Here is a 12,277-nt window from a genome sequence, read left to right on the forward strand (position 1 = left end):
ACGTTAAAACACCTATAAAACATTACAGAATACAGAGTTTTTCCCTCTGTCGCTCAATAAAATTGAAAACACAAAACTAAAACTGCACCATTGACTTGCTATGAAATTCCTCTCGTTATATTTCATTTTGGATGTATGAGTGTAAATAGTACAAGACAGAATTTAAAAAAAAAAAGGTTGCAGATAATCTGAGGTGATGAAAACAGTGAACTCCTTCATGCTATTAGCTTAGAGACACATTCTGATCTGTTAATGAGATTTTATTTTATGTCACATAAAGTCAATGACAGTGACGATTCAATGACACTATGAAGTTTGTGCTATTCTACTTTAAAATGTTCTTCTGTTTTTCACATTTTTATTAAGAGCAGCTGATATTGAACACAACATGACAGGAGCTGAAAATGGCAGCTAACAACATAAAATATAAGCTCCTCATTATTCAGGGACTGTGTGGTCTGATTTCAGGAGCCTTCCCTCGATTATCTTGCAGGAAAAAAGAACCCATCAGAAATAGGAAACAAACAGTACCTATTTAAAGAAGAGTATTTTTGCTATTCCTGGAAAATGTAGTAAAAGAGCGGAAACAGTCTTCAGAGTGAGTAAAAACAAAGGGAGAGAGAGAAAGAGAGAGAGAAATATGAGATTCAGAGGCAGCTGAAACACATTTGCTCTGGTTTTGGTTCGCATCTTATCTCTTTAAGAGCAAACAGTATATCTCAAACTAAGTTATCAGTGGTTATAAATGTGGGACGCCTGTCAGCAGTGATGTATGAATGTGTGCGTGTCTGTGTGCGGTAAAAGTGTGTGATGGATGTGTGTTTGTCTGGTGGAGAGGCGTGTATGAGGAAGCTGTACATCAGAACTAAATGTATACACCCAGACACATGAGGGAACTGGTATCTCAGAACAGGGAGGGGAAGATGCACTCAAGCTCAAACATACACACATATGCACTCACAAGCATGTCACTGTCATGTCTGTTGAAACAGAAGTGAACATCATCCTACAACCACATATGATGTAACTTAAAGTTCGCTAACAAACAAAGACATCTGCTCACTGTTGCAAAGCAGAGACAACAAAGTTATAAACTCCTACATAATGAATTTTTGCTGAATGTTTTATGAATATATATTTAATCTGTGAAACAATACTGACAAACTGAAATGTAGTCTTGCATTAAAAGCTTGTGAATGCACACATTAGTTATTAAAGCTAGGGTAGGCAATTTTGTGCTGCCTCGATCAAAAAGTGGCCGATGGCATGCCGTGGCATATGCCGGTAGATTGCTGGCTCATGATGCGAGTTCAGCGAAATGTGTCAGGGCCAACAATGCGCCACTAGGGGGCCAGTGGCATATGGTGGCCCCCCCAGAGGCATGCCACCACTTTGCTACTACACATTTTTGTCTTTATTGACACTCTGAGTGCTGCATTGTTAACAAAGGAATACAAAATGTCCCTTGTCTGTTCTTCTATGTGAATTGAGAGCATGGGTGTTTGGTAGTGATTGGCGTAGACACCAGGTTGCATGTAATGATGTAATGTCGGATTGCATTTATCTGCTATTGATTAGTCTGACTGGCTACAATGGCTAGGCTAATGGCTGATTTATACTTCTGCGTCAAATTGACAATGTAGCCTACACCAGGGGTCCATGTAGCTCACGTACCTACGCAGAGGCCTACGCACGTAGCTGACCTACACGTCCTCCAAAATGTAACAACCTGTAGAATCAACACAGACCTCCTCTCTATTCTTCATGTAATCATGTCTATATGATAAACAGCAACATGTATCAGCTGTAGATTAACATCGAGATCGTAGGGGGGCCGGAAGCAGGCTATCAGAGAGACCGCACTTCCCTCAAGCGTTTCGGTGGGGAATTGCTGCACGACACGGACACATCGATGCAGAAGTATGTGGGGCTCATGTCCGCTTCAGCCCTTTCTGCGTAGGGGAGATGCAGAAGTCATCACTTTTATATTTGGCCACACCACATGTTGTTGAGCTACCAGCGTATGCTGATGATCTATCGGCATATGATGTAGCATCAGCTACTTTTTGGTCTCACTCTCACTGGCTTTGTGTAAACCAAACACCGACCCAAAGGATTTTTTCTAACACACGACTTTCTTCTGGGCAAATCACACCACAGTAGTCAAGCACACTTGACACATCCACTCATGAGAAACTGTGACTCACGTCTTCTGAGAGTTCATGAGTGCTTGAAGGTGGAGGAGTCACAAGGTTGGCAGAGCGGTGACACCCAACTGCTAATTGCTCTCTGTCTCCATAGTGACCAAGAGGAGGCCATGATAACAAAACTGAATAAGAATTAAACAAAATCAGAGGTAGGGCATTGTCTTGTTTGAAATACATGTTGATGCTATTTTTTGACAAACAAATGAAAGATATTTCTTGTGAATTTGTGCTAATAAATCATGTAAGGTTAATTTAATAATCTGAAAAAGATAAACAAGATGCTGTTACACTTTCATAACAAATATCAACCAACAAACTAATATCAGGTTTGGTTATAATAGTAAAAGTTAAACATCCTGCCTCACACAAAAATAAAGTATTGAGATCAGTTCCTGGTTGTCAAAAACAAAGACACTAACTGACAGTTCACGTGTTGTGTGAACTGGTGTCAGGTCAGCTGTCCGTGTAAGTTTATATCCTGTGACTGAACGAAACAACAAGTGTGAAGTGTCTGTCAAAGTTACCCCGAGTTCTGGAGGCTGTTCCTTGAACCCCTTCCTGGTTACAATTGAGGCCAAGGCCGAGGTCAACATCCTGTCAAAACACACATCCACACGTGCACACACTTTCATAATGTTTAAGTTTGTTCCTTTTAATGCCACAATGTACATTATGTACATGTGCATGTTATCCTCTCAAGTTATCTATTATTTCCTAAAGATTTTTTTTTCTCACTTTTAAAATGCTAGCCAAAAAATGTGACCTTTGACCTTATAATGATCAAACAGCTGAGACTGGTATCATTAATCTTAGAGGATAAGATAAGTTTATCAATGTGTTTAAGGTGCACCATGAAACTTATTCACATTAGGAAGGAATGTCAATGGGTGAATTATGTTGCTCTGTGGTTGTTAGTACCAACATTGCTAGTTTATGAACGTATATTGTACAGTGTAAGGTCTACTCAAGTGATCAGGGTGTAAGGACAAAGAAGGGATACCAGGTTAAGAACAAGCAGAGTTAAAAAAAAACCTGTTGCGGTTTAAATGTGACAGGGTTAAAATGCAATATTAATTATTATTTCTTTATAATTACACAAATTATACCTGTGTGTGTGTAGAGCCTCTTTGTATATTTCTTTTTCTAAAAGTATTTTGAAGTGCAGCCTCATCTTCCAGTCATTTTCTTCTTCGTTGGTATCTTGACCTTTATATTTGATTTGCCCCCTTCCCTCTCCCCTTTTGTATGTTATCCCTTGGGGAGAGGTAGGTGTCCGTCACTTAACTTATATGTTTCCATATATTTACTTATTCTATGTGTGCTTTTGTTCTGTATAGTGTTTCTATGTGTATATTAAATAGAGTTTACTTTTATTCCTTTTTAAAGTCATGTTTAAGCAGACTAACTGAACATGCATGTGCTGGTTTGCGTGCACTGAAGGTTTAAGCTAGTCAAAATGTGCTTTCATCTGTGCAAGAGCAGAGGCGGGCTGCATACTTTATAAACTCAGTGGTTCTTGTCTGTCTGATTAACAGGTATGATTATTGTGTTTTATATCTTTTATGTGAGTGTAATGTTTATGCTTGTTACGCCGGCCCTTTTTTATGTTATCCCTTGGGGAGAGGAGCGGAGGCGGGCTGCATACTTTATAAACTCAGAGGTTCTTGTCTGTCTGATTAACAGAATAAACGCAGAACAAACGAGGTCCTGGTGTTGGTCGTCAGTCAACTTTAACATGCCTTTATTACGGCTAGGCTTGATTATTGTAATTCTTTGTATGTCGGCTTAGACATGGCGTCTATTCAGCGCCTGCAGCTTGTACAGAATGCGGCAGCTCGCCTCCTGACTGGCAGGAAAAAGAGGGAGCACATCACACCTGTGCTGCGTGCTCTCCACTGGCTCCCAGTCCGTCACAGGATTGATTTTAAAGTTGCACTTTTAACATACAAGGCCCTAAATGGATTGGCACCATCCTTCTCTTTGGCCTTCTACTCGTGAAGAGGACATTAATATCCTGTTATGTTGTTGTTTATTGTTGTCTTCATGTAATTTTTACTTTTTAACCTTGTAAAGCACTTTGGCCAACACTGGTTGTTTTTAAATGTGCTATATAAATAAAGTTGACTTGACTTAACAAACACAACGCAGATTCCCACCGGTTACATAAAATCACTAAAATTTCTAAAACATGGGTTCATAAGCAGAAGAACACATATACTATTGACTGTATATAAAGATGAACCATACATCTCTTGTACAAAACTGACTACCGTCTGTAGGATGGAGCCCAGATATCGACGCCCACACCTTACTACATGTAAAACATACATTAACGAATGTGTCAAAATATGCCAAACGCACCACGTTACAAGATACCCCCTGTCATCTGTGAGTGTTTACAACCAGTAGCAGTCGTCATCAACCGGAGTTACAGCAAGAGGCGAGTGGCTGTGCTTCAGCTCAGACACAATATATGCCCCCATTACGGGCCTATGTAGACTAAAATATTAATAACTCATTAACCAAATACTAGTAAATCTGAAGACAACTAGCAAGGTTGACGACATTTAATCATGTAGTAGACAAAAGGTACACATCCTTAGCTGTGTTTTCTGGCCCTATTCTGCAGCTAGTCACAGGCAGAGCTTCACATTTCATGTCTTCACTTTTAGGAAGCTGTGATGTCATTCACCTTTTTATACAGTCCATGACACGCATAGACAAGCCCAGACACAGCACAGATGCCATGGTGATTAGGGGAAAACAGAAGGGCCAGCAGGAGATAAGTCATTAAACAGCTTGGACAGCTGGCAGCAGATCTGAGAAACAAATGGATGAAAAATCATCGCTCAAGTTGGCTCCAGCTGAAACTGCTATCGACTACATTTTCAAGATCAGAAATGTCTACTGAACATATTGATACAGTTTTCAGGTTTTTTTGCACTAAATTTGAAAACACAAAAGCAGATTATTGAGGTGTTCCCGAGTTGTTTCATGCATACACCTCAGGTCTCATTTCACAATGGAGCAGATGGGAGTTGGTCAGTGCTCCTGTTGCTTGAAAGCGTTTGATGCCATAACTTTAAATCATCACTTTTTTTACTTGTTCAGGCAGTCTCCTGCCTCTGGAACAAAACAACAATAATTCACATACTTGTCACACATTAGGATAAGACAACATATCACACAATTGTGACACAACATTTCCTCTAATGTATTTTAGTTTCCGCCTGAAAGAGCATCAGGATGTTGCAGTATGAGAGTTTTTGATAAAACACCAAGCTGGGAGTTTTCTTCCTGGTTTCAAGGTCTAAATAGAACACACCTCGGACATGTTTCAACTTTCTCACAAGGCAATGTTTTTTATTCTCAACTTTGTTATCAGTATAGTAAAGTTATCTTAAGAGGTGGATTTGGCTGTTAATGCCTCTTCAGTCTTGAAGCCTCAATGTCTTTACAGTCAGTTAATGTCTGGGAGTATGATACATCTCTATCCTACAGACATATGAAACTATTCTGAACTCCCCTTTCTCTCGTCCGCATCAGATATAGTAATGTATTTGTTTAATTCATACACATACCTGCATGTGAGTGGAAGTATGAGTGTGTGTGCATGGCCTTCACAAACAGAGTTTTCATAATAGTTATGTAAGAGTTGTCGGAATGAGGAATTCCCTGATACGTTATCAAAGAACATTATGTATTTCGGGGAGAGCCGGCACCAGACTGACTCAGCTGCGGACAGCTCAACTCATTCATCCTGACTTACACAGATAAATCTCTCTACTCGTCTCTTTACTGAGGATGGTTAGAACGGGAGTTAAGTGGAACCATGGGCCATATAAGGTATATGAAATCACCATAATAGAGCAACGTAGCCTAGCCTGTATTCTGTTCACCATATTGTGGCTTTTACAGTACTAATATTTAGTTTAGTTTAGTTCAGTTTAGTTTAGAAAACTTTAATGTCCTCAGAGAGGCAATTTGTGGTATAGCACAGCTTTAAAATACACAACATGAAAGGTACATCAGAAACACAAGAAACTGATCCAAACAACACATAGTAGCTGTTTCACAGTAGTAGTCATTGCTAGTCCAATGTAAACAACAATCACAGTTTAAATACAATTAATTAGATCCCTTGTGCATCTTATTTAATTGAGTTATTGCCATGGGAATGAATGAGTTTTCAGCACGATTTTTTCTTATCTTTGGGTATCTATACCTCCGGCCAGAAGGGAGTTGCTGAAACTCCACTGAGAGTGGGTGTAATGAGTCCATGCAGACTTTCTCTGCCTTCACAGCCAGCCTGCTCAGGTACAGCTGCTGCAGGTCAGCTTGTTGCTCCCCCATAATTTTCCCACAGATTTTAACAATTTTCCCAAATTTGTTTTTGTTTAATTTTAGCATTACCATACCATAACCATGGTATACCTTTTGGTTGTATTTATACAGGGCTACTCCACAATATTTAACAAGCTACACACTATTTGTGTGTTTTAACATTTGTGTGGTTGTAATTTAATCACTGACGTCTTTTAAAGCTCATGTAAGGAACTTTCAGTTTGTTTATGTTTTGGTGCCCCTGTTGACAAAGCAGTACCCCTTATCCCTTTGCTGATTTTGACCTGTACATGTGCAAGTTGCTGGGGTTTATTTTACAAACGAGCATCTTTGATATCAAAAATGTTTTTAAAAATGCAGTATCAGCAAACATGCAGTTAATCACCTTGCCTGACACTTTCCCCCTGACAGCAGTTTTAACATTAAAAGTAACTTGATATACATCATCAATCTTTACGTTGATGGTTTTGTTTGCATTTGATGGTCATGCAGAGGCATCAGTGTAAACTTTAGTTTGTTTCATAACCAGTTAAAAATTCCTCACAGGAGCTGTAAAAGATGCAAAATGTACCTTTTGTTGATCACTTATCATTTTTCCTTTGCTCTCAGCCTTGAGCTGCTGTAACAAATGATTTTCTTACGAATATGTAGTCATTTTTTTCTTGGTCTTGAATGAACTTATGTAATTTCTTGGGCTCATATCAGCCTCTGGATCATTTCTCCCCCCATCAATTTTTGCTCTAATTGCAATTTTAGACTGCTTTACAGAGTCTTTTACAGGCTGATGAATGGACCTGGTGGTTTACTTGTCTTTCATTTGTTTTGTTGTCTGTTCCGTGTAAAGGGCTGAGCATTTCGCTTACAGGCAGGGTAGTCGTCCGGGAGAGGCAGCAAGCTGTCTGAAGCACGGAGAGAACAACAGTGTATCACTTGATGAATAAGCGTCTGTTATCTGAAGCAAGCGGTAACAGGCCAGGACAGAGACCGAGAGAGAGAGTGAGAGAGAGAGAGAGAGAGAGAGAGAGAGAGAGAGAGAGAGAGAGAGAGAGAGAGAGAGAGAGAGAGAGATGTGCAACAATTAGACAGTGGTTATTGTTTGTTAAACATCTTCCTCTTTAACAGACAGACAGGATGGATTCTGAGAAAGCTTGAAGCTTGAATATAAACACAGTTGTAATAAAAGCCTGACAGTTTCTGAAATATATTATGAAGTGAAACTGGTTCTCTTCCTGACAAGACATGCCAGCCTAATCTAAGCTTCAAAATCACTGAAACCCAGATTTGACACATTGTGCTCTTGTTTTTCTGAATGAATACAATTGAGCCCCTCTGTGTTTCATTGGTAAGATAAACACTGGTCTTGACTGAAGTGCAATGGTATTGGTAGAAATAATAGGAACTACAAAGACTTCACTACTTCATCTTTATGCCTCTTTTTGACTCTGCTGCCACCTGGTGGACACTCAGTTTATTTAACATCTCAGCTGTCATGCTCATAAGTCTAGTTATTTGTTCATCACTAAATTCTAACACATTTTGGAAGAAAATTTTAAATGTTGGAGTAAATGTTCTAGATTTTGGGAACAGTGTTATCCATGTTTGGTTTACTTAAGTGCTTGGGTAAGATGTATCACTGTTAACTGTGGATAAAACCTGAGATACATTAGGTTTTCCTTTTTTTCCTGTGTGTACATATTTTGTCAGTCCCTGCTACTGCTTGAATCAGACAGGTCCTCTTGTTATGAGCCACCAGTAACCAGATGCAAAAGTTCTTTCATGATTTTGGTGTTTCATATTTGCCTGTCGTAAACATTTTCCTTGTCAAAAATATGAGGAAAAAAAAATATTCCTGGTTGTTTACAAAAACATGCAAGCGTAGAAACCATAGATTGTGAAATAGCAAAAAAGTTTAAAAATCTGGCCTGTCCTGTAACCAGGGGGTACGGGCATTGGCTTCACAGGCGCAGGTTGCAGAAATCAAAAAATCCATTGAACGCTGATTTGAAGTGTCTTTGGAGGTTTATTACAAAAAAGGAAGAAACAACAAATGAACAAAATTAAATCAATCGTTTCGTAGTAGAGATAAACTGGGGGAATGTCATGAGTCTTTTCTTCTGCGGTCAAAGACCGTATGCGCCGTGACCCGTCTCCTCTCCCCTCTGTGCCATGCGCATCAACTTAAGTACTAGCGCCTTCACCACCTGTGGAGGGCGCAGACAAAATTAAAAGTCAAAAGACAAAAAATGCAGAAAATGTACGTACTATGCAAATAAGAAAATAAACTACTAGAATAAACTAGAATAAGGCTCCTACAGATTGTAAAAAACATGCATGTCGTCTTTATAACATCACCTATTACTTTTGAAGCCCAGCGGTGCCTTATTGGAAATGCACACCTGACTTTCAACCATAGACTGTATAAAATAATGGACATAGTATCCGTGACGTCACCCATCTGTTCCTGAGCGCTGTTTTGAAGCCAATCAACGGTGGCAGCCATATTGGAAATGCGGAACTCAACCAGTCATAGTGTGACATAAAGAGGCGGGATTTGAGCCTCCTAGCCAACAGCTATGTGCTCCTGTCCGGGAGTCAAGTCAGTCATGTCCTTATTTGGGCAAAAACTCGTAATCTTAATATCTTCTGAACCGTTGCGTTAGAAAAAAATTCACCTCCCTTACGGTGTGTGCCAATTGAGAAATAAGCTACTAGAGCCAAGCCGTTTTTTGAACCAGGCTATACACATGTTTATTAATGCTGCAAAGATCGTCTTTTTTGAATTGGTGTCTATGTGGTTTCCAGTGTTTCTGCAGCCAGCCTCAAGCTGATTCTTGATGAATTGCAGTTTATAACACTTCCGCATGGGCTTCATAGTTTGAGACCGGAGGTTGCTGCTTGCTCTCAACTCACGCTCTTAATGCCTGGATATTATCAAAAGCGATGCAATGTTAAAAAAAAATCATCCCAAAAAGGAGCCATTGATAGCAAAGCCATTTTAGAACAAGCCTTTTGATGTAAACATGAGTATAATAACTTGGGGCCAAATGGGTCTCCTTGGCTTTTGGAGCCAACCTCAAGTGGACACTCAAGGAACTGCTGTTATTATGCACTTCTACATTGGCTTCATGTTTCAAGGCCTGAGTTTGCCCCTTGGTAGAAACCAGAGCCACGCTAACCCACAACCCAAAACGACACCTTCTTACATAAAGGTGTTTGGCCCTAATGACAAGGTTTTGGTAACTTCAAAAACTTAACTTCCCATATATTTGTAAATGTTTTTTTTTTAATGTAATCTTTTTTGTGTTTACCTGTCAAACATCACTTACTTGGGATCTCTGCTGTGGAGAATGTAAACAAAAGCTGTTTCTCCAGGGAGATGATGACGACTCAACTTAAACCTGTAATCTCTTTTGAGATGCTAGCTTCCAGTGGCTTTAGCTTCTCTTGTCTTAGCATTGGAAACTTTAAATGACTAGCCTGACGCCACCTGACAGCAACACAACTGATCCACCAGCACCTATAAAGCTCAATAATTATCTTTTAGTATAAAAATGAATTCATTGGATGTTTGTGAAGGCTGCTCTGAATTTCAATGTGGTCACATTCAGAAAACAGTAAAGTCAGAAGTGTTAATAAACCCAGTTTATACACATCCACATGGGCTAAATGTTAAAACGCCTGTCTGGGGGAAACACCTTTGCTAAATTAACAAGAGTGCTATAAATATATAATATATGAATATATTTACCAGATGTCAAAGTAGAAAGGGTCGGAAAATCCTGCCAAAAGGTGAAGACCCAGCAAAGCGAGAAACTATTTTAAGCTCATCTATCGAGAACCCTCACACCTCCTACTTGCCCCACCCACACCACCAACACACCACCAAAATTTGTAATGTGGCATTTTTGTGTCACTTTTTCCAAACCCAATTTACTCCATTGATGCTATTTTGGTATAGTTCTTGTCTTGGCACTATTTCAGTTTGTCACTGGTCATTTAAAATGTGTAGTCTGAAAAGAAAGAATTTTGAGGTGTGTATTTACAAATAGCAGTCTGAAATAATCATGTGCTGAAAATAAGTGAATTCAACTACTGAGGAAAATGTTCTTCTCTTCTTTCACACGTCCATGTCAGTGTACTCGTCTCTATAACAAACCACAGGTTTCACTTTGAGTGAGCAGAGGGTGAATTTCTGCAGCAGTCAGCCTTTAGGTTCGTTTGCGATATATCTGTTACACACATCTGCATATCTCCTGACTTGTATGAACAGGTCCTTGCTGGGTGGAAATTATTTAGATTATTCTTCTCTCTATTTTAGTGAAGGTAACTTTAAAATCTAAATATGTATGAAGGTCTTAAATGCAACTAATTGTTCACTTGCACAGTTTAAATGAGCTAAGAGGTCAAATTTTGTAGACATTTGTAAAAAGTCGATGAGATGGGGGTTTATTTCTTATCAACGCAGAAGTGAGATGGCTGATTTGAGATAATCTGACATTTAGGAAGTCTTTTTTGTTGCAAATGAAGATGTTAATTACATGTTCTCATGTAAATTTAGTCACGTAATCTTTTACAGACTGCAAAAAAACAAATTCAGAATCTACAGGCACAGGACCAAATTTTGGTAAAAGGAGTCGTCTGGTTTACGTTAGTAGTCTGAGTGTAATTGTCAACTAGTGTTACAGCAGGCACTGGCTGTTCGTCAAGGCAGTCTGTGTGGAGGGCAAAGAGAAGAAAAACATTTACCGTAATGCTTTCCAGAAGCCATCCACAGTAGTATAATATGGACCAAGGAATGATTGATTTTATTTGAACAGACATCTAGATGAGAGTGCAGATGTCTGTTCCTCATCACCAGTTCAATTCTCGCTTCTCAAGTCAAACAGTGAACTTTGCAAGGCACCGAAGGAAAAAAAAAAACTCCTTCATTTCTACCTGCAGGCTACCACAAAATGTCATCTGTGCTCCTAGAGACCACCAGCTGTTAGCTAGTGGGTTGCACTTGATGTGACTGTGGCAAGTTTTTTTTTTTCTAAGTGTGCGTTTTAGAACTGAACAGGTGCACAGGTACATCTCTCTGGCTTATTAATAGTCTCGTTCGTGTGGGCACTTCCTGGACTTTTTTAGGAGCTCTGTTCCTGAAATGTTACAAAGTGTAGTTGTGGATGCATGTGATGAAGGGAACAACATCAAAAGCAAGTTGTAAAAGTCTCAGTGTCATGGCAGGGACAAAAACAAAGAAAGGGAACCCAAAATGCCCCCTTTAGAATACAAAAGGGTTTAATAAAAAGGGACAAAAACGTACTCAGAGTAAATCCAAAGTCAAACAAAATTAACAAAATCCAAAAATTACCAAAAGCAGGACATCACAGGGAACGTCAGACAACGATAAAACTTACAATGAAATCACAACTAAATAAAAATGAGGTAACAAGCAACAGGTGTGGACACAGGTGAAACTAATCAGTGTAATCAAAATGGAGGGAAACAAGGGCAGGAGGTAAAACCAAACCAGAGACACAGGGAGCACTACAAAATAAAACAGGAAACACTGAAGACCTAACAGATAAAAAATACAAAGACAGATGAACATACACAGACAAGGAATACAAGAACAGAAGACATGGCCCGCCAGGCAAAAGATTACAATTAACAAAGGAAGGGCAATAAAGATATAAAACAGGAGCAACTCATGATTAGACATACGCTGTGATGACAGCTTTTGC

The sequence above is a fragment of the Notolabrus celidotus genome, chromosome 13, assembly GCF_009762535.1.
Source record: "Notolabrus celidotus isolate fNotCel1 chromosome 13, fNotCel1.pri, whole genome shotgun sequence".
Classification (NCBI taxonomy): domain Eukaryota; kingdom Metazoa; phylum Chordata; class Actinopteri; order Labriformes; family Labridae; genus Notolabrus; species Notolabrus celidotus.